Source organism: Mirounga leonina, unplaced genomic scaffold (genome assembly GCF_011800145.1).
Source record: "Mirounga leonina isolate KUSES-001 unplaced genomic scaffold, KU_Mleo_1.0 Mir_153, whole genome shotgun sequence".
In the NCBI taxonomy this organism is placed as follows: Eukaryota; Metazoa; Chordata; class Mammalia; order Carnivora; family Phocidae; genus Mirounga; species Mirounga leonina.
The window spans coordinates 38,040,834-38,067,341 of record NW_023270387.1 but is presented as its reverse complement, the minus strand read 5'-3'; the positions used below and the strand labels follow the sequence as shown (position 1 = coordinate 38,067,341).

The following is a 26,508-nucleotide window of genomic DNA, read 5'->3' as shown; positions in this document are numbered from 1 at the left end:
ACAGTGATGAGGTGCTCCGAGCTGATCTTACAAGAGCCAGTGAACAGTGTAGAATACCAAAATGATCTGGACAGATTTGCCTTCTAGAAACAGCAGAGACACTGTAAAGGGTCCCTCTACTCCATGAACACACAATTCCAAAAACAAGTCAGTCTGATGGGAAGTCAAACTGTAGCACATTGAAGGTCCATGCCGACAATCTAAAAAGTGAAAGACAAGTTTCTGTAAGAAAGCAGAAACAGAAAAATATCAAAATTTAATGATGGAAAGGAAAGAAGCAGAGTCTTGCAAAACAGACTTGCAACCAAATGGAATTCCGCAAAATGAGGGAAATCATCGGTAACAAAGTGCAAGGCTCTAAACATCTAAAGATGCCAAAATCAAGATGCATTTCAGGCAAGTTTAGAAAATAAAGGAGCCAGCAAAGAGCAATAAACTGTAGTAGTAAAGAGGGGGAAATGAATGCAGCCCAGAGAAGACAAACAGAAGCACCGAGACATAAAAAGAAGTAGCCAAGAGGGGAAATCAGCTCCTCTTTCTGGAGTGTGCACTCCACCACAGGGGGGCAGGAACAGATGGGGCAGGAAGCACCCCAGAGCCAAACAGAGCCCTGCAGCGCCCGCCACAGGGATGGAAAGGCTGGCCTAGACAACCACGCCTCTCGAGCAAGTGGCTCACCCAGGAAAACCTGGGTTACACCAATCCAGAGCACAGACCATAGAAAACAGACAAAACACAGCTAGTCAAAATTGCCCTCAAGGAGCTTACAGTCACTACTAAATTAAGGGGTGTGGGGGGGAAGGTAATAGGGTAGTTGTAACTAAAATGAGAATGGTGTCCTATACAGAACTCCAACTAGAAGATCTTGGCAAGTTTCTTAAACTCAGTGGACCTCAGTTTCCTCTTCTGCAAAATGAGGAGTCTGCCACCTACTTTCCGAAGTGGGTGAGAGGAGAAGTAACGCATCACAGACGCTCTGAGCACACATCAGGCATAGGGCAGATGCTCGCTCAACCAAAGCTGTAATTATTATCCCTGTAGTTATGATCAGGGCCAAAGCGGAATGCAGAGCTGCCATTGCACTCATCTCAGCCACAAAGTCCCCAAGGTCAAATATCAAGGTTTAAAAAATCACCAGTATAGAAACACAGAGAAAGAATTTGAATGGCGGTGGCCCAGGCTACATTCATTCAACAGATGAGAGAATTGCCCTTGACCTTGGCTGGGTCTGATACCACTGAGCCTGCAGGGTCTCACCAATAAGAGAGGAACACTGTCAAGCACAAGGATATCCACGTAAGAAGGGAGGAAAAAAGCCAAACCATCTTCCCGAACAGCCAACACTGCTATGTCATGTACCTTTCACACAGTTTCTCTCCTCGGACCACCATGATCAGCCCGGTTGGGAGTGGGTATGCTGTCATCACCCCCATTTTATGAACCAGGATGCAGTCCTATGGCTGAACTGCCAAGAAGCGGTATAGCCAAGGCCTCTATCTCTTGACCCGGGGGTCTAGAACTCTTTCACAAGACCACGCTGCCCATCCCCACAGGGATTGGAGGGCCCACCCCGCAGATATGCGCCCGCAGCTCTTCATCCAGTTAGAACAGAACATTGGGAATCCACTAGATTAAAAGATAATCTTAGGGCACCTGAGTGGCTCAGTCACTTGAGTGTCTGCCTCCGGCTCCAGTCATGACCCCGGGGTCCTGGGATCAAGCCCAGGTCAGACTCCCTGCTCAGCAGGGAGCCCGCTTCTCCCTCTGCCCCTCCCCCTGCTTGGGCTCTCTTGCACTCTCTCTCTCAAATAAATAGAATCTTCAAAGAAAATAAAAGATAATCTTAAACAAATAAAAAATCCACTCAAAAGATTCTGAACCTCTACAGAAATAAACATGGCCAATTAAACAAATGATTTCTAGAAAGGTTAGACAGGAAAAAGAGAGTAAGGAATATTTTGATAGATATACTCAATGCAGCCAAAAATGAGAGCCCTGTCTTTGTCTACCATCCATAGCTAATAGAACACCCAGTAAGCATCCACCAATTGACATGCCAGATCCTGCCCTCGGGACTGGGGACGTGAGCCAGTCCTAGGTGACCCTGTGCCAGAGAGACACGTAGCGAATGAGAACTGTTTCTTTATGGACGTAATAAGTGCTGTGAACTTGCAGTCCAGGGTGCAAGGGGGCAGGTCATGAAGGGCCTGACTCAGTCCGAGAGGTCAGGTGAAGACATGCAGAGGCCCCAGGGGTCTCAAATCCCATGAGAGAGAAAGAGCTATAAGGCTCAAGAGGCCAGCAGGGACCAGGCTGCACAGGCCTTGTGAGAACACAGACTGGCTCTCTCCTAAGAGCATGTGCCCCTGCCAGAGAGAAGCATCATCCAGTTTGCATCATAAAAAGTTATTTATTGTAGCTGCAGCTCAGAGTGAAAGTACACATGTCTGTCAAACAGAAACTTTCCAATGTCTTTTTTATCATAACTTACAGAATAAGAAAGACACTTTATTCTGCAACCCAGTCCACACACACACACACGCACACACACACACAGGCTATGCAAGGCAGGCCAGCCTGGGCTGGAACCCTGACATTCTCTGTGACCGTCGGCCAGTTTCTCAACTTCCCTGAGCCTGTTTCCTCATCTGAAAAACAGGAAATAATAATAATGATGCCTCCTGCGCAGGCTGTTGTGGGGGATAAATTAGTTAACATACGTAAAAGCCTTAGCAACTTTAGTCACCTTTTTCTGTACACCTATGACTATACATGTTTCACAAAATAAAACTCAACCTTATCACATGCACTCCACTCTAATGGTTTCCATTTCCCTCCTTCCCTCCCTCCTTCCTCTTTCCTTCCCTCCTTCCCCTCCTTCCCTCCCTCCTTCTTTCCTTCCTTCCTTCTTTCCTTCCTTCCTTCCTTCCTTCCTTCCTCTCTCTCTCTCTCTCTTTCTTTCTTTCTTTCTTTCTTGGGTGGTAAAGACCTCTAAATTACTTTCAGAACCCAGTAACCAGTAACTGGAGTCAGGAGCCCCAGTTAGAGTTGGCGGCTCAGGCTGGGGTGGTGGCAGTGGAGAAGGAGGAGACAGAACTAAGGGGACTTGGTGACTGCTCAGACAGACGAGTGAGACAGAGGGAGGTGGCACAGGGGCTCTCAGGCCTCAGGGTTGATGATGGTGCCATTTCTGAGACAGGGAAGCCTGGGTGGGTGCAGGTGTAAGTCTGTGGGAGGACAGGAAGAGCTCAGACTTGTGGGTCTAGACGTTCTCTTTCCATCTAGACTTTCTGTGCCTGGAGGAGGGTTCGGGTGGGGGTGGCCAAAGGAACCCTCACCGAAATACTTCGCCGAGCAGGACCCAGGCAGAGAAATTTCACATCAGGACTGCAGATGCTAATGAAGAAGGCATCTGCGCCAGCTGTGCTCAGGGAGGTGGGCAGGCTTCACGATCAGAGCAGCCAGCGGTTGACGGGGGGTTTGGGGACTTGGGGCTCCTGCCAAATGTCTTTCCTTATCTGACCAACACAAAGTACTAATCACATTTAATTAGAGTCCATCTGCCCATCTGTTTTCTCTACTAAGCGAGCCACCTCGCGGCAGGGACCACCGTGTCTCATCCATCTTTCTACTCCCCAGGCCTCCCTAGCACACTGCCCGGCCCGCTGCCTGTAGTAGGTGTTCAACAAACATCTGCTGAACGAATGCCCATGATTCCACGTGATAAAATCCCCGAAAAGGCCACCTACATTGCAAGAAACTAAGATAAGGTGGAGAAAATGGGAGGGGGGGAAGGCAGACTCTGCCAGGAGAATTCTGATCACCGAAGGGTGTGGGTCAGCAAAAAGCCAACTGTTCACAGAGAAAGTGAGTCTTCAAGGAAATGTTAAACTCTGGAATGTGCTATGGGCATGGATCTTCACCATCATGACCAGAAATACAAAGTGGGTCTTGGATGGAATCAGGAAGACAAAGGAAAAAATAAAACAGGGAGAAGGAGGCATAATGTGTATTGATCATTTGGCTTCTTCCAAAGATCACCCTAAATGTTTAGTTCTTTACATCGCTTCTCTTGCCTCTTCTTTCCATCAGCTCTAGGCCTTCTGGGGATGCCTCCCTGATGATTTGATTTTGTCATTAAATGCCAAATTCAGATTCATATTTTCTAGTCCCACCCCCTTCGGTTGCAACTGTTAATAAAACTATCATTTTTAATAGTAATAGCTGCATTTATTCAGCACCTACCACATGCAAGACATGGCCAAGGACTTTAAATACATCATCTCCTATAATTCTCAATCTGCAGGGTTGGGTTTATTATTCCCATTTTACAGATGACAAGATTGAGGCTCAAAGGCAACAACATAGGCTAGTAAGTGGCAACATGAGGATTCAAACCCAAGGCTACTTAGCTTCAAAGCCAAATAAATGTGCAATCACTCTAGAATTTCAGCACAAGTTTCTCTAGCACGGAAGCGCAGGGAACAAGCCATCTGATATGGAGTCCATACACAGTACTCAGCAAGACATAATTAGAGCTCACCTCAGGAGAAAGCTTTTTTTAGTCTTGAAAAGGCCCCAATTTATCAAGACCCATTTGCTTACGAATAGCTAAGTCAGGTCAAGGTTGTTTTAATTCTGTGATTAAAAAAAAGGAACATGTGGGCACCTGGGTGGTAAAGTTAGTTGACTCTTGGTTTCAGCTCGGGTCATGATCTCAGGGTCGTGAGGTCGAGCCCCATGCTGGGCATGGAGTCTGCTTGAGATTCTCTCTTTCCTTCTCCCTCTGCCCCTCCCACTCATGCTGGTGCTCTCTCAAATAAATAAATAAATCTTAAAAAAAAAAAATTGAACAGGCTATGACATCATTTGTTTCTAAAAGAATGTTTAAGCTAAACGAAGAAACAAACAGCATTCAGAACAATCAAGTCATTAGTGTCAAAGAGTTAATAAAATAATCACAAAGCTTGTCACAGCTTCCCTGCCTCCTATGTTATGATTCCCCCCAAAGTTTTCACAGGTGTGTTATTTCATCTGAACATTCCAGTAAGTGTGAGTTGATTACTGTTACCATTGTACATGAGAAAGAAGATGAGCCTCTTAAGAGAAGCTCAGTGGTTGCTGAGGACCACAGTTCTATTAATTGGGACGCTTGGTTATAAGCAACTAAACAAAGCACCTCCAGTGAGCCACGGCCAAAGAGAAACTTTACCACAGAAGGGGTGGTGGGGCAGCTGCGGGCTCCCAGATGAACACAGTCCCTCTCTCTGCTTCTCTCTGCCTGCGGCTTCCTCAGGCCCTCTGGCAGGCCAGCTTTCTCCTCCAGACAGGAAACCAGGGCCACCAGAGTTCCAGACCCCCGTTTCGGCCTCACCACCTCAGACAGAAAGGCTCTTGGGCCTCCAATTGCAAACTTCCAGGCGATGGGCTTGAAATGATGATACCCACTAGGCTTCTCTGTCGTCCTTAGCCCTACGCTGGGTGGCGGGTACAAAGGGACAGATGGCAGCTTCTCCAAAGACATCTCTCCATTAAATCCTCTCCCCTCTCCACAGTCTGACCCCACCCCCCAATATCTTTGATCTGGCTGAGGGGTCCAAAAGTGGTAAACCCAGTTCTGAGCTTTTCCTTTGTATTTTCCACAGAGGAGGCTGCCTCGCGTTCACTTTGGTATAGGATATCCCTGTCCCGGGGGCTCTGTGAAAAAGCCCCATTTTAACATCCCATTACATGGCTGCAATTACTGTCTTGGGAGTCTCTGAGACCCCCAGGGCCTCGAAATAAATTCTGCCCTTTTACAAAAAAAAAAAAAAAACCCAGAGAGAGCCCTGATTGGCCTAGTCAGGTCAATCAACGGTCCAGTGACGGCACAGGGGACCCGTCAGGAAGGACACTCGGCAGGCCCCAAGAGTGGAGAGCAGAGAAGCAGTTCTCCAGGAGGGGCGGGGGGGTGGGAGGGGGGGGGGGGCGGGGGGGGGGGGTGCCAGTTCTAAAAGAAGTAAGAGAGCTAAACAGATGAAATACGAAAACTAAGTAGAAATCCTGTTCACACGCTGCCAAGCCACAGCTCTTCAGACCCCAAGCCCAACGCTCTTTCTTCTTTCTACACCAGGGCTGCCATTACTTGGCCACTACATTGTGAAGGGACAACAGAAAAGAACACTACATAACAAGGTGCTAATCGTGTGGTAAAGATGTTTAGTGGGAACAGAATTAGAGAGAGATCACTGTACCCATTTCCATCGAGTAATATCCTAAAATTAGAGATCTCCATGCCACAGTTTCACGCTAGGAGAGCGGAAAACTGCATCTCTTCATTGGTGAAGGTCGGACTAGCCCTCCCCGGTTCCCTCCACCCCTTACAGCTGAGTGATGAGAGCCTCTCCTTAGGTCCGCTGCTGGAAGGTTCATCCCGGCCCAGGGATGACTACAGCCCCTCCTTCTGAGGAAGAAAGCAGGACTCAGAAACACCAACCTCGGCCTACCAAGATGCACCCAGTGGCCCAATGCTCTGCAGAGACTGGAGGCGGGCACAGCCCAGCGAGTGCTCACGTCTGAGGAAGCTGGGGCGAGGAAGGGAAGTGGGCAGGGGGTACTGCCCCCGCGCTGTCTCCCTAAGACTGCTACAACTCACGTGGGGCTGGCCGGGTGCTTTTCGAAGTGCTTCACAAACATTCCCTGTTTAGCTGGTGGAGGTGAGCCTTCACCAGCTTCGCCGGCTGCATGGGGTTATGGGGACTCCTAAAAAGAATCCAGGAAACGGGATTTTTCCCCTCCTTTGCTCAAAAGTCGAACCGAAACCTAGACGGCTTGAGTCAACTCTCATTTCTCTGCTTCCAGCATTTTGCATCTATCCCTGAGTCCACGTCATTCTCTCCTTCCACAGAAGGAGACACAAAACCAGACCCGAAACTGCTCTTCAGACCCCATGTCTGAAGTTAATTAAATTAATGAAGAGTTAATATCTATTAAGTGCTTACTGGGTGCCAGGCACTTTCTATCCCTTATCTTACCTAACTCTTGTAGTGATCCTGTGAGGTGAGGCCTGCTTTACAGAAGAGGGAAGAGGCCGAGAGGGGAGGCAACCCTCGGGGCCTCCATCCCAGCAGGTCACTGGGCTGGCAGCTGGGGGCTGGGGCAGCGGCGACCACAGGACTGAGCCTCCTTGTCGGGCCCCCGCTAAAGGCCTCACTGGAGCACCACTCTTGTGTGGTGTCACTAGAAAACCCACCCTTGGCAAGAACCCAGGTGGGCTGCCCCTCCAAACAGTTTTTTTTACTTGAGGCAAAATTTACATAACATAAATTAACCATTTAAGGTAAAGCGTTCAATTCAGGGGCATTTAGGACATTCAAAATGCTGTACACTTGCCTCTACCTAGTTCCAAGATATTTTCATCACCCCAAAAGAAAACTCAAAGCATTAGGCGGTCGATCCCCATGTTCCCTTCCCCCAACCCTTGGCAACCACCCACTGGCTATCTCTACGGATTTGCCTACTCTGGATATTTCACATAAATGGAATCATACTGTACTTAGCCCTTTGTGTTTGGCTTCCTCTACCTATAGCGTAATGTTTTTGAGGTCCCTTCACGTTGTAACATCTGTAATTCGTTCCTTTCTTTGGCTGAGTAATATTCCATTGCATGGATATACCACACTTTGTTTATCCATTCATCTGTAATGAACATTTGGGTTGTTTCCACTTGGGTACTACAAACAGTGCTGCTGTGAACATTTGTAAAGATTTGAGTCCCTGTTTGCAATTCTTTCACATATCTACCTAGGGCAGAATTGCTGGGTCCTATGGTAACTAATTCCCATGTAACTTTTTGAAGAACCCTCTGAAATATTTTTAAAATATAAAATTCTACAAAGGAACACCAAAAGGAAACTGAAAGCAAATGTAAAACCACAGTGAGATCAAAGAAATCTGGACGATAAATATTTTTCTAGCCTCACCCCATTTTTGAATAAGTTCAAATCTGGGCAGAAGGAACCCCAACAGTACACTTCCTTTTGAAAGGCCAAGAACACCAGAAAGAGATAATTAAGATAATAACACAATACTACCAACTAATTAACAAAGGTTGCCCTGTCTCCACAATATTTTTAACAACAAAAGCACACCCAAACCAGGGCTCCACTGAAAAACCACGCTGCTGCCTATGAGACTTTTGAACCAAAGAAAACAGCTGAGAAGACCCAACACAGGCCATGAACCAGGAAGGCTTTCTGTTATTGGGGAAGACTGGATTCTCTGCTCTGGCTCTCATTTTCAGTAAAACTACTTTCCTCTTTGGAAAGACATACGCCCCCAGTGACAAAAAGTCAGCACTGTGTAAAAAACAGTCTTGCCACACCATATGTCTTTGGGACAATGTAAATTAAAGCAACAATGAGACGTGACTACACACCCACTAAAACGGCCAAAATCCAGAACACTGACAATACCAAATGCTGGCGAGGATGTGGAGCAACGGGAACTCACACTCACTGCCGTTGGGAACGCAAAATAGTTTGGCACTGGAAGACAGAAGACAGTTTGACAGTTTCCTACAAAACTAAACATACTTTCACCCTATGATACAGCCATCACACTCCTTGGTATTTACCCAAAAGATATGAAAACTTACGTCCCCACAAAAGCCAGCACATGAGTATTTACAGCAGCTTTATTCATAATCGCCAAAACCTGGAAGCAACTAAGATGTCCTTCAGCAGGGAAATGGATAAAGAAACAGTGGTATATCCAAGCCATGGAATATTATTCAGCACTAAAAAGAAATGAGCTATCAAGCTATGGAAACACAGAGGAACTTTAAATGCATGAAAGAAGCCAATCTGAGAAGGCCTCAAACTCTAATTACATCTCTATGACACTGTGGAAAAGGCAAAACTATAGAGATAGTAAAAAAGATCAGTGGTTACCAGAGAGTGCGGGGGAGGCATGAGATGAATAGGCGGCACACAGAAGATTTTTAGGGCAATGAAAATACTAGACAGGTCATTGGTTGAATATGTGTCATTATGCATTTTGTCCAAATCCTGAGAATGTACAACACCAAGACTGAATATTAACTATGGTGATGATGATGTGTCAGTGTAGGTTCATCAGGTGTAACAAGTGTACCACTCTGGCTGGGGGTGTTGATAATGAGGGAGGCCATGCATGGGGGCGGGGGGCAGAGGGTATGCGGGGAATCTCGGCACCTTCGGCTCAATATTGCTGCGATCCTAACACTGCTCTAAGAAAAGCAAAGTCTTAATTTAAAAAGAAACCAGGTCCCTTCCCTTAGAAGAAGATTTCTTACCAGCTCTAAACCATGAGCACTACATAAAGAATGACTTGCTAGAAACCTCGTCTGGGGACCGAGGGAGAGCGGGGCGAGCATGAGAATCAACTCAGGATGCATACATACCCTCTCTCTGCATCTGGTCTTCAAGCAGCTTTCATGAGGGTGACAGTCGGCAATGACGTTAACTGGGAGGACAGTGGCAAGATGGGAATGCAGAGGGACTGCACCCAAAGAGGACACATTGGCACCTTTAAATTAGGTGAAGAAGAAAGCAGTTCTCCGAAGGACAGAGTTCGCTAACTGCAAATGACAAAACCGAATCTTCTGATACAAGCAAGACACCAACGTGACAGGGACGGCTGACAGATCAGGTAACAAATAGGCAGGTGTTCAATCAGGCAGGAAGTGGGCTGAAAACAACTCAATTAATTCATTGTGCATGCCTGTCCCGGAGAACAAGGAGATAAACCTCAAATACCAGTGGCAGGCCAGAGATGAACTCCACAGCTCCACTTTTTGCAAAGGGGGGGGGGGGGGGGCTAGCAAAGATGCACATGCAAAATATAAAATTACACTGAGATTAGCTCTGGTAAGCCCTTTAAAATTCCGACTAATGCCGAAGACCGGAAAGGAAACAAAGCGAGAAAGTGGTTTACAACAAATCAAAAAAGTCATCCCTTTGCCATGAGCGGCTTTCCCTGGTCAACCTCAGATGCAAGCAGCCCCAGTGCTTGGGTTGGGGAATGTGGGAGGGACAAACACAGACAGAATTTAAAAACCAACAGCGAAGGGAAGGGATCACCCTCCTTGGTGTGAGGCTCCACCAAGCTGAGACCTAACTTCGGCCTACCAGGCACACCTCTGGGCTGAATCCATTAGAAAAAGCATAGAAAAGCCTGGAGTCGTTTGGCAGAGGCTAGGGAAAGGGAGATCCACGGAGAATATAAAATCGAGGAAAGAAAAACAAAGGTGATGAGGACCGACGCCGATCGGGCAGAGGCCTGTGGGTCCTTAACAGAAAGTGGGATCTCACCTCCCTGTCCCCAGCAGCCAGCAGCACATCCTGAGGCCTCGGAAGAAAGAGAACACGGGGCACACAATGCAGAGCGGTCAAGCTAGGAGGAGTCTGAAGCATCTGGGCCTCTCCCTTGTTTTAGAGAAAGTAATACTGAGGTTCGGCCACGTAGCCAAGACCAGCTATTAACAATGACAGAGCCAGGCCTCCTGGAAGACCTTCCACTGATAATATTAGTGCCCATGACAACGATGACCGTGCCCACGTGCTGAAGAGCTCACACACAAACATTCCACAGACTCACAGGTCGTGGTGCTGTTATTAGCCCATGTCACAGATGGAATGCAGAGGTCTAGCTACTTGCCCAAAGTCACACAACACAGGCCGATTTGGGACAACACGGATGAAGGTGGAGGGTCTTATACCAAGTGAAAGAAGCCAGATGCAGAAAAATACATAATACATGACCTCACTTATACACGGGATCTAAAAGAGGCAACCAACTCGTAGAAGGTGGAGGATAGAACAGCGGTTGCCAGGGGCTGAGGGGTGGGTTGAATGGGGAGACGCTGGTTAAAGGGTACAAGTTATAGGAAGAATAAGTTCTAGGGATCTAAAGTACAGCCCAGTGACTACAGTTAACAATACTGTATTGTATACTTGAAATCTGCCAAGAGCGGATCGTAAGTGTTCTCACCACACAAAAAAAGTAGTAACTATGTGAGGTAATTGCTTCACAGCGTAGATGTATATGAAATCATCACATTGTGCTCCTTAGATGCATACAATTTTTATTTGTTAATTCTACCTCAATAAAGCTGGGAAAAATAAAGGGAGGTGAAAAGCAGCAAAGAGTGGCTGGAGATATAGGTCTAGCTGAATGAAGTCAGTGCTCTTAACTATTGTACTTGACTGTCTTTAGGGAGAAAGTCACATTGCTAACTAAAATATACACCTGAAACTTTCTATTGTTGAATAATTTTTAGTGTCTACCACCCTTCCCTCCCAAGATACAAAATCAGCACTGAGGGATACAAGGACAAAAACATTTTAACTTTGGGGCACAAAGACGGCTCACAACTCCCCAGGCTACACAACAGAAGTGAATAGACTTGGACTTGAAAAGCAGGGCTAGGGCGCCTGGGTGGCTCAGATGGTTAAGCGTTTGCCTTCGGCTCAGGTCGTGATCCCAGAGTCCTGGGATCGAGTCCCGCATCGGGCTCCCTGCTCCTTGGGAGCCTGCTTCTCCCTCTGCCTCTCTCTCTCTCTCTCTCTGTCTCTCATGAATAAACAAATAAAATCTTTAAAAAAAAAAAAAAGAGAAGAAAAGAAAAGAAAAGCAGGGCTAATGCCAAAAGCAAGTCCCCCTGGGGTTTCGCCCGGTGTCCTGCACCTTCAAAACGTCACAGATTTACTTTCCTACAGTTAACTCTGACTGGGCCCGTTAGCGATTTCAGAAATCAGGATTTACCAGATCTTGGAGCTTTCACTGAAGGCGTCACGACCACTAGACACAAAAGCACCAATTTAATCCCATACATGGCTGGCTATGTTCCATTTCAGGAAAGAGTTGCCTCGGTGTGCGTGTGTGTGTGTGTGCACGCGCGCCCGCGTGCACACGTGCACATAGTTAAAAACAAACAACCAAAAAACCCGTAACATTAAATTGAAACAGTTGCTTTCTGATTAAGTAAAAAGCACCTAGCTTTTTCTAAGAGATGCCACGTATACTCTCCGATCCCACAGTGATAGTCCTAGCTCATTGCACACGGGCGATGCTCTGTTTTCTCTAAATCACAAAACCAGACCATCTCCGCGCGCACAGACACCTCCTCTACAGCATCCACTTCCTTTCCCTGCACGACCCACCACAGGCTCGGGCTTCTAGCCCACGTCAAGATCTCCAACGGTCACAGAACGGGAGCTCTAGCAGCTCCCACCACCCAGAGGTGGGCCCGAGGTGAGTCACTTGGTCCCCCTTCATAGTCACTATAAAAACAAGAGCAGCTGACAACGCTTCCGACCCGCTTCTCAGATGCCACGGCCTGTGCTAGAGGCCCCCGAACTCGAGTTCTCTCGCCTCATCCTCATGATACCTCGGAGGCAGGGACCCTGATCACGCCACACTTGAAGATGGAGATGGTGAAGCTCAGTAGGGTCAAAGAAGTTGCCCAAAACCACACGCCTAGGCACTGCACACCCAGAATGCAAACCCAGCTTCCTCAGACTTCAGAGCCAAGCTCTTAACTATCACTCGCTTGGTGTCACTCTGCTTTTTTCCTCACGTGCAAAGCTCGAGAGAAATACCACCATCTTGTGAGGACAGCACAGGATGTGTTCTGACTTCCTCCAGTCTGAAGGAAGAAGGGAGAAATAGTAAGTTCTCCCGGACGGACTGATGGACCAGCCACACATTCAGCACTAGGTTAAGGATGCAGGGGCACCTGGGTGGCTCAGTTGGTTAAGCATCTGTCTTCAGCTCAGGTCATGATCTCAGGGTCCCGGGATCGAGTCCCATGTGGGGCTCCCTGCTCAGTGGGGGGCCTGCTTCTCCCTCTCCCTCCCGCTCCCCCTGCTTGTTCTCTCTGTCAAATAAATAAATAAAATCTTAAAAAAAAAAGAGAAAACAGACCCCTGCCCCCAATCACCTTACAATCTAACCTATAATGATCTAAACTATAATCCCTACCGCTCTAGGACATTTTTGACCATGACCCACAGGCAGAAATATATTTCCACGATCTAGGGCACACACACACACGTCAGCCTCACCATCTGTGATGTACTGATAGTTTTTACTCTGTCCCTTTCCTTTTCTTTTCTTTATGTGTCAACCCACTAAATTGATTCTGTAACTAAGGATCATGGGTAACAACTTGAGAAGCCCTGTTCTACAATGCCCCATTTTAGCTCTAATTAAAAAAAAAAAAAGTTCTTCCTTAGATCTAATCTAAGTTTCTAGGGCTGTCAGGTTAATTAAATTTGCATGGCTGGATATGTCCTCAGGGCAGAGGTGGCATGTATCAGATTAGTGAAGGGCCAGGAATCTGGGCTGACTCGCCTGCCTGTTAGCTCAGTGACTTCTCCAGATCTTGGCCTTAGGAGATAACACCACTCACATCGGGCTTATTACAAAGCACCTATCTGCTGCTGGTTTCGTGTCTCTCAACAGAGGCACTGTGGGCACTGGGTGGGGAAGGGATACAAGTCCAGTTTGTGGGACCGGGACGGGCCCAGCTGGTGCAGGACTTTCAGCCTCCCTGGCCCCTCACAGCTCCCAGCGCCCCCTGGTGGTTCAGAGCCAACTCTGCAGAATCAACGGCTGTAGCTGACGGAACAAAATGCCCCACAGCCTTCCTTCCACCATGTCAAGTGATCCCAACCCCTTCAAATCTTTTATGTAGGGATCAATCGTGTTCCATATAAAGTGCAACAAGTCAGATGCCTAGGCTATAACAGGGCATAGGTCAAGTCCCTGCCCCTGCAGAGCGTCCCACCAGGCTGTACAAACAGGTAACTGTAACCCCACTACAGCAGACGGTGTAACTGAAGTCCGGGAGCCCAAGTGGAGAGCAGCTCACGCTGCAAAGTCCTGTCCTTAACCCTGTTTGCAATTCTTTTAGTAAGAAAAACCACAGCTTGCAAATTTCTCATTTGTAACGCATTCAGATTGAGAAACCACCACCACGGCCACCGCCGCGCCAAGACTCACGTCCCGAAGACAAGCATCCTTGCGGGCACCCACAGCAATACTAGGACGGCTACGACTCCGGGTCTGTCCCCCTGAAGGGACTGCGGGTCCTGGAGGCCGGAAGTGAATTGCTCCACGTGACATGGCAAATACACAGAATTAGAATCCCCAAAGATCGAAAATCACCAGTCACCTGCCTGGTTCCTCTGGAACCTACCCGACACTTGTCTAGACTCAAACTTACAAGGAGTGGGTGGGGAGGATGGAAGGCCTCCCATGAGTGGCCAGAAATGTAAGGCTGAGTCTGCTGGGTGCTTACGTAGGCCTTCTAAAAGGCAAGGCCAGAAAGCGTCAAATTTAGACTTTAAGTTGTCTAAGGATAATCATATAGTTATCGTATGCATGTATGCTGAAAGTACTGATGTGTCCAATGTGCACAGTTAAAATACTTCTGTTTCTAAAATCCTGTTTTGGCATTTCTTCATTTTTTTTTTTTTTAAATGGGCCTGGGCACTCGAGAGTGGCTCTGTAGTTAACATGGGACTTTCCAGAGTCTGGTTCCCAGAAAATGAACCAAACACCAGCTACCATTCCCCAAAACCAAAAAGAATGGAAAAATCTTGGAAAGATTCTAGATAAAATAAGGAAGGGTTCTTTATGGTTCCCCATGCTTCGTCCCGTCCTCACTTTGGCGGGGGATGTGCTTGCAGGAGAGGTCAGTTACCACGGCTCTGGGGGGTGGGGGGGAGTTTCTCAGGCCTCTGCTTCTGGAGCTGAGACCCATGGCAGCTCCCTGTCACAGTTGGTTAAAGACAGAAAGTAATAAGTCATTCACTGAGTCCCGAGTGATTTTACATACATTGTGTCATTTCCATCTTTTAGATATGAGTATACCCCAATTTCTAGGATACAGACTCAGATAGATTAAGTAAAAAGAGGGAACCCTACCGGGAACCAGCCAGCGGGGACAGCACTGGAAGGGGGGTTCTCTCACTTTCAGAACACACCTGACTTTAACTAAACATCTCCTCTGACGTTTTCTACAAAACTTTCAGAGGACGCTATACAAGTCTCGGGTCTGTGGCATCCCTTGAGAATCCCCGTCTGTGAAATGCGGTGACAATGACTTGCTGGGGGTACTCAGTGAGGCGACGCGGCTGCAAGCACCTAAACACATATATTTACATGCCAGCAAATGGAAACGACCGTGGGCAACAGCGTTACTGTCGGGACTCTGTGAGCAGCTTAGAGGGAAGACACCGGAGAGAAAGACACAGCAAACACCCCCCCAAAAGCTTGTGCTTTTACTTCTTAAAAACGTAGAGAAAGCATGGAATACTGAAGACGGAGGAATATTCGGGTCAACAGCTGGGACACACAGACGAGGTGGTTCAAAGACTCCGTTACCACCTGCGTTATCTGGAGGAGCTCACCATCTCGCCGCACTCACCCAAGGCCTCAGGCAAGAACACCGAGAGAAAAAGAGGGACATGGGAAAATCCAAGAGTAAAACCCGAGAATTCTGTGGTCCAGTGACATCCGAGTGACAGCCTAACACAGAACTCCAGTTCCGCATGGAAGTGGCTTTGGGTTGGGGGGCCTGCGTCCCCAACACCCACAGCTGGGAGGGCACATCTCGCCTCTGAACAGGCCCGGGAGCTGCCCCCGTGCTCCCCTGCTCCCAGCCAGGGATGTCTTCCATCCGCAGGGCTCCTGAGACCAGGGTGGGGTGGTACCAGAGGCCACACTCTGCTCAGGAGACGCTGAGTGCAAGTCTCTGGCCTTGCTATTTAACACACTGGGTCTAGGAGCGAATCACGGCGTCACTTTGAGTCTTTCTTCACCTGTGAAAGGGACACAATAATGTCCACTTTTCAAGGTTGTTGTGAGGATTAATTAAAGTAATGTACACAAAAGACTCAGCACACAGTAAATTGGCAACTGGCTGCCATTACTAACGTAAGCAGAAGCCAACTAACACTGGATAATAATTAAAATGGATTTCTTTTTTTTCTTTAAGATTTTATTTATTTATTTGAGAGAGAGAGAGAGAGAACACAAGCAGGGGGAGGGGCAGAGGGAGAGAGAGAAGCAGGCTCCCTGCCGAGCAGGGAGCCCGACGTGGGGCTCGATCCCAGGACCCTGGGATCATGACCTGAGCCGAAGGCAGACGCTTCACCCACCCAGGAGCCCCCAATTAAATTGGATTTCTTAAAAGAAAAAAGTTCCATGGAGTTAGTAAGGATCAACAATTTTCAGAAAATTCAAAGAAGCAGGGTGGAAAACAATGATACTCCCGTGGCTTCCCGAAGGTTTCTGAAACCTCTCCACCGATGGCTCTCCTGCAGGAATAGAGAAGTGGAGTATCTCGTTACCTCCAGACTCCTCACACTTTATAAATACACCGCACAACCAACCAGAGAGCGCTTGCTGCCAACCTCCTGGACAAACAAGTCCAACAGGATTTGATCCGGAAATTAAATGGCCATGCAGCCCAGCCACGCACCGTTCAAAATAGATACCCATGACCTACTTAGTCTTCAAGTACCATGCTCAAAGCCAGAAACAAGTGGATGGAGAGACAGGGCCACTGACTTAGCAGACCCTGCACAGCCCCCTGGCTTTCTTGTCACATGAAACGTGCACGGAAACAGCAATGACTCAAAAGACTATCTTGGGGGTGGCGAGACAGAAACGCTAGTCACAGACATCCCCCTAACAGCTCCTCACCTCTGACCAGCCCCAACAATGCATTTTCATTCATTTAGACCAAAGGCTACACCTCTCGTGACAGTCGCTTGTCAAGCTACCTATCCTCGCCCTCATAACTGTGCCCTGAGTATGTGCATCTACCCCATGAAACAGTGGCTTTTTTGGGAGGAAGGCCCCACCTGGTTTATCTTGAGATTGCACCCAGTCCTGCACACTGTCTTAGCGTGGGGAGAACAAGCACTCCATCCATCATGAGAAGGTGAGCTCTTTCCCCCTGCCCCCACCAGTGCCACCTTGGGATCCCAGCCCACTCACATGCTTGGATGGAAAGACAGACTGGTGTCTGCTGTAAAGACAAGGAAGACACACCAGCCCAGAGAAAGCTGCTGTGTACTTTCAACGATCACATGGCTACAAAATGATCTCCGACATGACCATTCATCTCACCGGGGAGATGTGAGTCTTGGGGAGGGCGAATCCAAGGACCTTGAGAGAGACACACATTCTAGAAAATCTCAGAGCACCCCAACCTACAGTACTAGGCAGACATTGGAACACGGTTCTTCACCAACTAAGCCACAGTGGAGGAGACAAGCTGATGGCCAAAGCGAAACCTGCTACTCTTCACCTTCAAATCCATCCTCCTCAGGTCTCTGGGGTTAGCCCCAGCCACTCCCCTCTGCCACGGCACACTCAAAATTCCCATCCTCAAAACTTGCCCGACAGCACCTTCGTTCACTTAGCACTCTCCCCCACATCATGACATGTCACCATCTACAGTCGTGGAAGGCAAGCTGAACAAGCATTTTTACTACCCACTTAGAAGTGAGGAAACTGAGGCCAAAGCATGTCGACCACACAGTGACATTAGCAGTAAAGCACAGGCCTTTGAACTCCAAGCGCAGACTGGATGAAGCCAGGTATCTGAGCTGCAAGCCACTGTTCTTTCCAGGGCGCTCCACTCTGAGCACCTTCTGGAAGAAGTCTAACACCCAGCCCTACCCGACATAGTGGCCCACACGCTTCAACCTTCATCAATCCTGGTGTGGTGTCACCTGCGTAAGCCACATGTACACGGAGCCAGGCTGGTCAGCGACCTCCATGACAAACACACAGAACCCAACCCTAGGACTTCCAGAGGAGAGAGGCACATGAGCAGACGGGCTTTCTGCAATCAAGTGGTGAGCACGGGCGGGGTAAGTAAGTAACCACAGATCCCAACAACCACTAGCCAGAAATCCTAGAGCTCTGAGTCTCAGGGTCCTAGGTTCAAATCCTGTCTCTGAAACTACTTAGTCTCTGTGATTTGGGGCAAGCAACTTTGTTTTTCTAGTTTTAGCTTCCTCATTTATAAAATTAAGGAGCTAGAAAAAAAGGATCCCATAGTGAATGTACTTAAATGCCACAGGACTATATATTTAAAAGTGGTTAGTGAAAGGTATATTTCATGTTATATATATTCTACCACAATTTAAAAAAATAGGTTGACATTTGTATTTTTTAAAAAAGGATCTTACAGATTCCTAGTGAGGATTAAATAAGAGAGAGTGGCAAGTTCTTACAGTGTCTATCACATATTAAATCCAAATCTATTTATTATTTATGATATTTTCAATAGTTTCTATTATAGAGACAATACATTTTAAAAATTTTCCTGTTATTCCAAACTCCAGTGATAATCTTCGAGATAAAGTTTTTTTTAAAAGATTTTATTTATTTATTTGAGAGAGAGAGAATGAGAGACAGAGAGCATGAGAGGGAAGAGGGCAGAGGGAGAAGCAGACCCCCTGCTGAGCAGGGAGCCCGATGCGGGACTCGATCCCGGGACTCCAGGATCATGACCTGAGCCGAAGGCAGTCGCTTAACCAACTGAGCCACCCAGGCGCCCGAGATAAAGTTCTTTATAGTGTTTCTCCTATGCATGGACATTTCTTAAATTTGGAATGTAAAATTTACATAACTCTATAGTCATGACCCATTCTTTTCTGCCTTACCAGTAATTATAAAAACAATTCTCACAACAACATCCAGAAATAAAGGGGCTTTGTCCCAGGCGGGGATGAAAAGACACATGAAACTTGAGACAAGAACAAGGAACTCATGTTGAACGACTGGAGACACTTGCTTCCAGTGCCAGGATAGATAGACCATTATGCCAAATCCCCTGCCACCTGTTCTTCCTTTGCCCATCAAAGTTCACCCAGAAGGTCATCACTCTGGGGGATGCTGACCAAGCAAGCCGAAGGCCATGTGGGAGCTCTGTGGAAGGTCCGCACGTGTCAGGCTCAGAGGGACAAAGAGCCCATGTTCTTGCTGCCCCCAAGGAGCTCTTACTGTGACCAGGGGAGACGGTGCAGGCAATTCATCCCAGGACCCCTGCATCCCAGGGAGCAGAGGAGGCAGGAAGGCAGCGGGGAGGAGACCCAAGAAGGGAGATACTCATTCCAACCATTTCATCCAACCCCCAGGTGAAAGATGAGACAAGTGAGGCCCAAGGAAGCCAGTGATGTCCCCAAGGCCATAGCAAGGAGACCAGTCCCAGTAGACTGAGCTCTCAGGGCCGTGGGCCTAACTCACTGCTCAGGGCCCAGCAAAACAGGTCAGGGCCTGCATCTGGTAGATCCTGCCCGTCAACAAGCATGCTTGGGGCTTGTCAGCGCAGAGATAAAGCCCCCCACCCCCCAGGGCAGAGGACAAAGGAGCTCTTTCGTAGGAACAGCCTGTCTGGCTCTCACTCCTAGGCAAGGCTTCTGCCTCTCGCAAGGCCAGACTCCAGACTTTCTGGGGGTGCTACCTGAGTCAAAACTTCCCGCAGTGTCTGGCAGAGAAGGCTGCACCATTTAAAAGGCAGAATTATCATCTCACCAAACACCTTGTTAGTGCTCATTTTCTAGCCAAGAATAGACCTCACAACTTTGATTGTGTCTGGGTGTAGGTTTTTGGCGGGGGGGGGGGGGGGGGGGGGGGGGGCGGGGGGGGGGGGGCTGACGGGGAAACGAGTGAATGGTGCCCAAAGGCAACTCCTGGAATCCTACAGAAGAGCAGCTGCTCCTGGCCCTGGGGGATTCTATTTCCATCTCTGCTCACACTTCTCAAGTGCCGCTTCCCCAGGGGGTGACAGTGCCTGGGGCCTCTGAGCTAGCCTCCCTGACTGGGCCACTCCCGGCATTCCCCTAGCAGGTGGAGGCAGGGAGGAGGGCCTAAGATCAGGCCCACCCACGGCCCACTTCTCTGGGGCCCCAATCACAAACATGCCAGGCCCTTTCCTCCTGAGGCCCAGAGAGGAAATTAAATGTCAGCCAGATAAAGAGATTTCCCTGCAGCTCTGATGCCAAGAATCTGAAGTCTGATTCCCCCAGCCACCCTACAAACCGAACGGGCACAGGCCTCAGACCCTCAGGCCGGGCGTGTTGAAGACACACCACTGCCCGAAGTCCCTCTTCGGTGACATTCAGATGGCAGGCCTCAGTGGTTTTAGGGCAAACAAGAAGAAGAGCATGGAAAACTTTGCAGGCCAGTTACAGCGTGGGCAGCAGAGACCGCCGGCCCCAGGCCCCTGGGCAAGCACATAGCTCACTCGGGCTCTCCACAGGTCCTTCTGGGCATGCCTCCCTGCCCTGTATTTTCAAGGCCAAATGCGGCCTGCTGCCCAAGGGAGCTGACTTGACTCTTTTCACAGCATAGTGACTTTATCCACAGAAGGATCCGGGGAGCTAAACACACTGCGCTCACACACTGACCTCAGCATTTTCTAAATCTGCCGGGGTGATAAACACCTTCACCAAGGCCTAGCGTGCACCAGGCAGGCCTCGGGCTCGAGGAGAATGAGCGGCTCCCAGCAGGCCCGACACACACACTGAGTTTCCCAGCACTCCCAGGCACCCCCCAGCCTGGTCTGTCTACTTTCTCTTCTAATATGTTTGTGGTTTCAGTGTGGGGAAGTGGGTGGGTCAAAGACATCTAGAAAGACCTAGGACAGGAAAGGGCAGTGGATCAAGGGTCAACAGAGCACTCACACTTGAAAAAGAAAGCACAGAGAAACCGTTGCTCCACTCCATCTGGGTGGGGTGCACATCATCCTGCGATGGCCATCTGAGTCTGGAAAATTCCCAAGATGCGCTGGGCACTGCCAGACCTGCTTCAGTCTGTGCTCACAGCCCCAACAGCGGCTCCCGTCCCAAGAGAGCAAAAGGCCAAAGTCCTCCAAAAGACTGGCCAAGAGCTATGACAGTCCTGGACGCCCTCACCTACCTCCCAGCCCTCGCGCTCTCCTGATCTCGCACGCGCGTGCCCCAGGAAACTCATACACAGACCATGAACTATAACTACTGATTGTCCCCCCTCACTAGAGAATAAACCCCCGAAGCACAGGATTTTAGCTTCTTTTGTTCAGTGCCACGCCTTCTGCCCAGGTGCCGTCCACGTCCCTGCTGGGTGGCTCTATCCCTGCCAGGCCCCCAGACACCAAGCTCACGCATGAAACTTGGCTCCCAAGAATGAGGCGTCCTTTCCCCCCTCTGGACCTCAGAGGCCCGGCCTGCTTTGGAGGGCTCAGGTACAGGCTTCTTCGTGGTCAACTGGCTTGTGGGAGCCAACCAGCAGCAAACAAAGGAGGGACCTCAAATGAACTTGCCGTCATACGCAAACACACAGGCACACACTCGTGTGCGGACATCACTCCCTGAGCAGGGCAATTACAGGTGAGCAGGGGCAGGAACCAGCAGAGACACCAACGGGGGGCCAGCACCACCAGCAACGTAACCGGGCAGAAGGTAAAAGCATGAGCGTTGGAGCCAGGCAGACCCGAGTCGGAGTCCCAGCCCTGCCTCACCTTGGCCTGTACTTGACTTCACCTCTCTGTACGTCAGTGCACTCACCTCACAAAGGCCTCGGGAGGGGCCGCTGGCAGACTGACGCTAAGCACCTAACACCCTGAGGTTCTCTTTTCCTGCACCTGGAAATGGGCAGTGCAGTGCGCGGGGGGGAGTCTCACCCCACAGAGGAGGAGAGCCGGACCCCATCTCTGCTCTGAAACAGCCAGTGTGGCATGGGGAAGGCACTTCACCTCTCAGGCCCTCGCTCAGCCTCCTCAGAAACAAAGAGGAATAGTTGTACTAAGGATCCCCCAATACTCAAGTCTATCTAAAAAAAAAAAGGGGGGGGGAAAGGCCTCAGCATTGGGGCTTTGGGGTTTCAGAGCAGGAAGTCTGGTGTAAGCACAGAACGTCACAGCTGCTCCCTGCCCCCCAAAGGTTCCCTGTCAAAACCTCCTGCTTTCACCCCTTCTTTATTCCCACAACCCCAACTGATCCCAAACTGGCTCTAGTCACCTACTGATCTCCTGACACCCCTCTTTCTAATCACTACACTATTCACATTTTGATATTTAGCAAATGTAATACGCACTCATGAGTTTATAAACATTTATTAAGGAAAAGGGACACAGAGCATAGTTACTTACCGAGTACTTACTAGGTAATATGCTGAGAGCTTTATAAACTACTCTCCGTATCTTCGCAACACAATACCTCACAACAATATGCTGTGAGGTAGCTACTGATATGATTCCTGGTTTACAGATGAGGAAACTGAGGCCCAGAGAGAAAATACAACTTTGCTTAAGTCGCACAGCCATAAATGGCTAAGCGGAGGCTAGAACCCAGCTTGGCCTGACCCTAGAGCCTCTGTACCACTCCAGGCTGACTCCTCCATCGCGCCTTCTCTCTGGCCCCCTCTGAATGGCAGGTAAAGAACACCGTCAGCCAGGAATCCAGAGCTTCCCAAAGCCCACTGGACAGTTCAGCCTGCAGGGACGGCCCAGGTGAGCCCAGTCGTGCGGGCCTCTAGATGCCTCCTCTACCAGGTCAGGCCCCTGGAACACCTAAGAAACCATGGCTTCTCCCCAAGGCACCCTGCTAAGAGACAAACCATCAAAATATTCCCACAACAAGCCAGGACAAAGGGAGACTACCACACTGCTGGAGGAAAAGATTCTTCCTTCACCATATTCCTGGAGGCTCTTCCAGCACAAGAAGGTTGATTTTCCAGCATGCAATCTTTAAACGTCCTCCCAGTTCAGCTGTCCAGCCTCGAATCCCTGCCTCAGCAACGCAGAACTGACTGGTCTCAAGGTGCTGCTTACACATGCTTGCCTCCTCCGGGAGAAGTTCACAAAAATACTCCGGCAGGTTAGGCCAAAATTCAAGTGTTCTATTAGAGTATGTAGCCTCTGGGAGAAGCGGGGAGAATGCGACACCATGAGCCCTTGCTTCCCGTGCCACCCTGAGAGCCCTGGTGGCAGGACACTCACGCCGCCCTGTGCACAGTGTTGGTCCTTGAGCGCTCGGCTCCTTCACCCTCCAAGGTTACGATGAACTTGGCCACTGAGATCCAGACACCGAATGATGAGTCTCGCGGTCTCACCAATAATCAATGAAATGCCCACTAAGCCTATTCACTTCTTTCACCCAGAAGAATGCTAACCCATGGAGCAATGGGCAGTCTCATACACCACTGCCAACTTAAACCAGTACAGTCCTTGAGAGCCCACAGTGGGGGTGCCCCTGGAACAGTTTAAATGAGCAGCACCCTGGGGTGCCCGGGCGGCTCCACCAGTTAAGCGTCCAACTCTTGATGTCGGCTCAGGTCATGATCTCAGGGTCGTGAGATCGAGCCTCGCGTCAGGCTCCGCATGGGCATGGAGTCTGCTTAAAATTCTCTCCCTCTCTCTGCTCACCCTCTCTCTCTCAAATAAATAAATAAATGTGTAGAACCTCTGACACACCAATTCCACTCCTAGAGAACCACACGCATGTGTACCTAGCAATGTATACGTACGAAGACATAATAGCAAAAGCAATGAGTTGGTTTACACGTCTAGGAAAAGCGAAAAGCAGGCCAACTCGTAAATTATGATATATCTATACTATAAAATATTGAGAGACAAATACGAGACAAATTAAGAGAGAAGAGCTACATGCATGAAAAGATCTATAAAATACATTAGGTGAAAAGACAAAATAGTGATACGGTATATAGGGTGGAATCAGTTTCTGCTTAAAAAGGAAATAAAACTACATGCATTTGTGTCTAGATGATGGACAGTGGATGGATAGGCAACAAACTGCTTAAGACTGGTTACTTCTGAGGCCCCAGCAGGGCTGCGGCCTGTGGGGGAGGGGTGCTGGGGGGGGGAGGAGGATCTTACATTTTCTATCATGTAGTTCCACACTGCTTGGACGGGAGGGTGGGGCGGAAGAGCATCACGTACTCATGTATGACCTATAGCATTTCGGAGAAAAGCAACTGAACTCATAAAACAACCACAACAGCACCGGGTCTTGCTCTGGTGTGGAACTGCCCCACCCGTCTGCGCAGGTTTTGGTGCCACACTCCAAGGTCTCCCCAAGTTCAATTTCCAAGCCACGGAGGACAGACTGGATTGGGAGCAACAGGGAAGAAGGGAAACATGGGGTGGGGGAAGCCAAAGAAAACTTTTGTAAAAGTTCTGTGGAAGCTGCCCATCAGCTGAACCCACCCCGAACCTGCTGGGCCCCAAACCTCACTATGCTAACACTTCCCCTCCCCTCACCCCCACAGGACGAGAAAAAAAGAGAAAACGCAAATTTGAGAGAATTCCTTTCTTCCAACAGCAGAGGAGAGGCGAGCAGAGCTGCTCCCAGGGAACCCAAAGCAGTGGCCTGGCCAAACTCCAGCCTCCCGCCCACAAAGCCCCCAGGCTCCCAGGAGCGCAGGGAGGGTGAGACCCCCCACCCGCAAACCCCAGGCCCACTCCCTGGAGACCCTCCACTTAGGCAAACGGCCGAGCATCTTTTCACGCTCGTGACAGAAATCCAAACTGAACCAGTGTACAAATCAGATGGTTCTGCCAACAAAGCAGCAACAATGTGGGAAAGGCAGAGATAAATCAATGGCAGCCTGGCGCTCAATATATGTTTATTCTTTCTGCTTGCCAGCAGTAGCACTTCTATAGATTCAAATATTTGATAAATATTTTTTTGCTTCCCGGTAATAATTAAAACAAACACACACATGCAGCTAAACATAAAGCAAAGAGAAAACCAACAAACGGGCTTTGCATAGGGCATAACGTTCAAGAAGCATGCACGACAGCTAACATCCTCAGGCAGAAATGTTTTCCCAGGAAACAGGTACCCTGTTCGTGCAAGAGCCAAATTCAACGGGCCCTCTGTCCACAGCTCGGGCGCTACCTAAAGGTGCTCTCAGGGCAATGAAAAGTGGTTACATCTTGGGAGGGAAAGAGGTGACCATCCAGCAGAAAGCGGGGGAGCTGAGTCTTCTGCAGTGACTGGCGGCAGAGACAGCTGTGACTGCAGATGCCGGGAAGCAGACAGGCAAATAAAGGGAACCCCTGGCCTCCTTGCAATGAGGATAGAGCCCAGATAAAACCGGAACCTGATCAACTGGCTCAGCCGAGTGAGAAGAAACCATCTAAAGGGCATGGGTATCATGCAGTCTGGAAGACGGAAGACGGAAGCCCAGGCAGGTTTATTACGGAGGCTGGCAGTGAAGGAGGGAGAGGGCATGAGACCAGCAGAGCCCTGAGGTGGCAACAGAGCATCCTATGACGGGAACCCGTGGACACTAGCCACCAGGACCGACCATCTACCTTGGCTCTGACTCTGCTTCACCTGAGTTTGGTGTGCCCCCCTCCCCAGGTCTGTACCCTTCAGGCGAGGGTGGTCTCATCTCCTCCCAGGGCTGGCCACCTCTGTGAATTCAGCCACCACCACTCCCATTTCCTGGCCAGCCGCCCCCCCCATGCTGGGGGACCACAAGTCACCCTGACCTCGAGGCAGATCACCTCTTGCGGAAGAGCCAGAACTGAGGACCACACCCCCTGGTGGGTCCACTGAGTCCATCAGGGAACAGTGGGGTGCAGACTCCACCCCAGGGAGGTTTCCTTCTCTGAGGGCCTTTTCCCCTTGATGCTTTTCACTTGGTCGGAATGCTTGAACCAGCATTTCTGAGGAACGGTGTCGGAGGAACCTGAATCAATCCTGTGAGATGCTCCTGGAAAAGGAGAAATGATAAGGCTAGGAGACAGGCAAACAGAGGGGAAGCGGCTTCCAGGTTGTACTTGGGCACCTTTCCCTAGCCGTCAAAAGAGACCAAAGAGGCAATTTCGGTTTCTGCAGAGGCTGCTTTCATTCTACCACGAGTCAGAATGGGGGTCAGAGCTACAGTGGGAGGGGTGAGGAGAGACAAGCATGGGTTGGATCTGGCTCCTCCTTCTCTCAGCTCCGACATCCAAAGGGACAAAGCGCGATCCATCCTGACACATCCCCATTTGCCATCACCACGGCCACGGTCACAATGTCTCCAGTTCAAGCCCTCATCACCCTTCCACGGTGCCAGGAACTCCAATGGACTCATTTCTCCAGTCCCAACCTCCTATCCCACACGGCCCACTCTAAGACACAGATCTGACCCCCTCTCCCTTAATGAAAACCCCCAGCCTACAGGACAGAGTCCAACCCCCCGCAGAGCACGCAAAGCCTCTACCTACGCGGGTACTGGAGTCGCAGAGGTCACGGCGGACACTCAGACTAACCCTTTGCTGGCTACGTGGACGCACGGGTGTTCAGGTGCCCACGTCCTCAGCTGTGCATCGAGGATAGCACAATCAACCAGAGCTGCTGGGACGATTACATCAAAGTTGTAGACAGCCTCGCTTCCCAAGAACCATGACGGTGATGTCTCTACCTGTCCCTCACCTCTTCATAATGAAGGACTAGCCATGAATTTTTT

General features: G+C 49.3%; 1 long non-coding RNA gene across 4 annotated transcripts in view; it reads right to left on the bottom strand.

The window, feature by feature from the left end:
* LOC118013448 overlaps positions 1–26,508 on the bottom strand; it is a 71,480-nt gene that overhangs the window by 40,413 nt on the left and 4,559 nt on the right. The gene's annotated exons all lie outside the window — the stretch shown is intronic.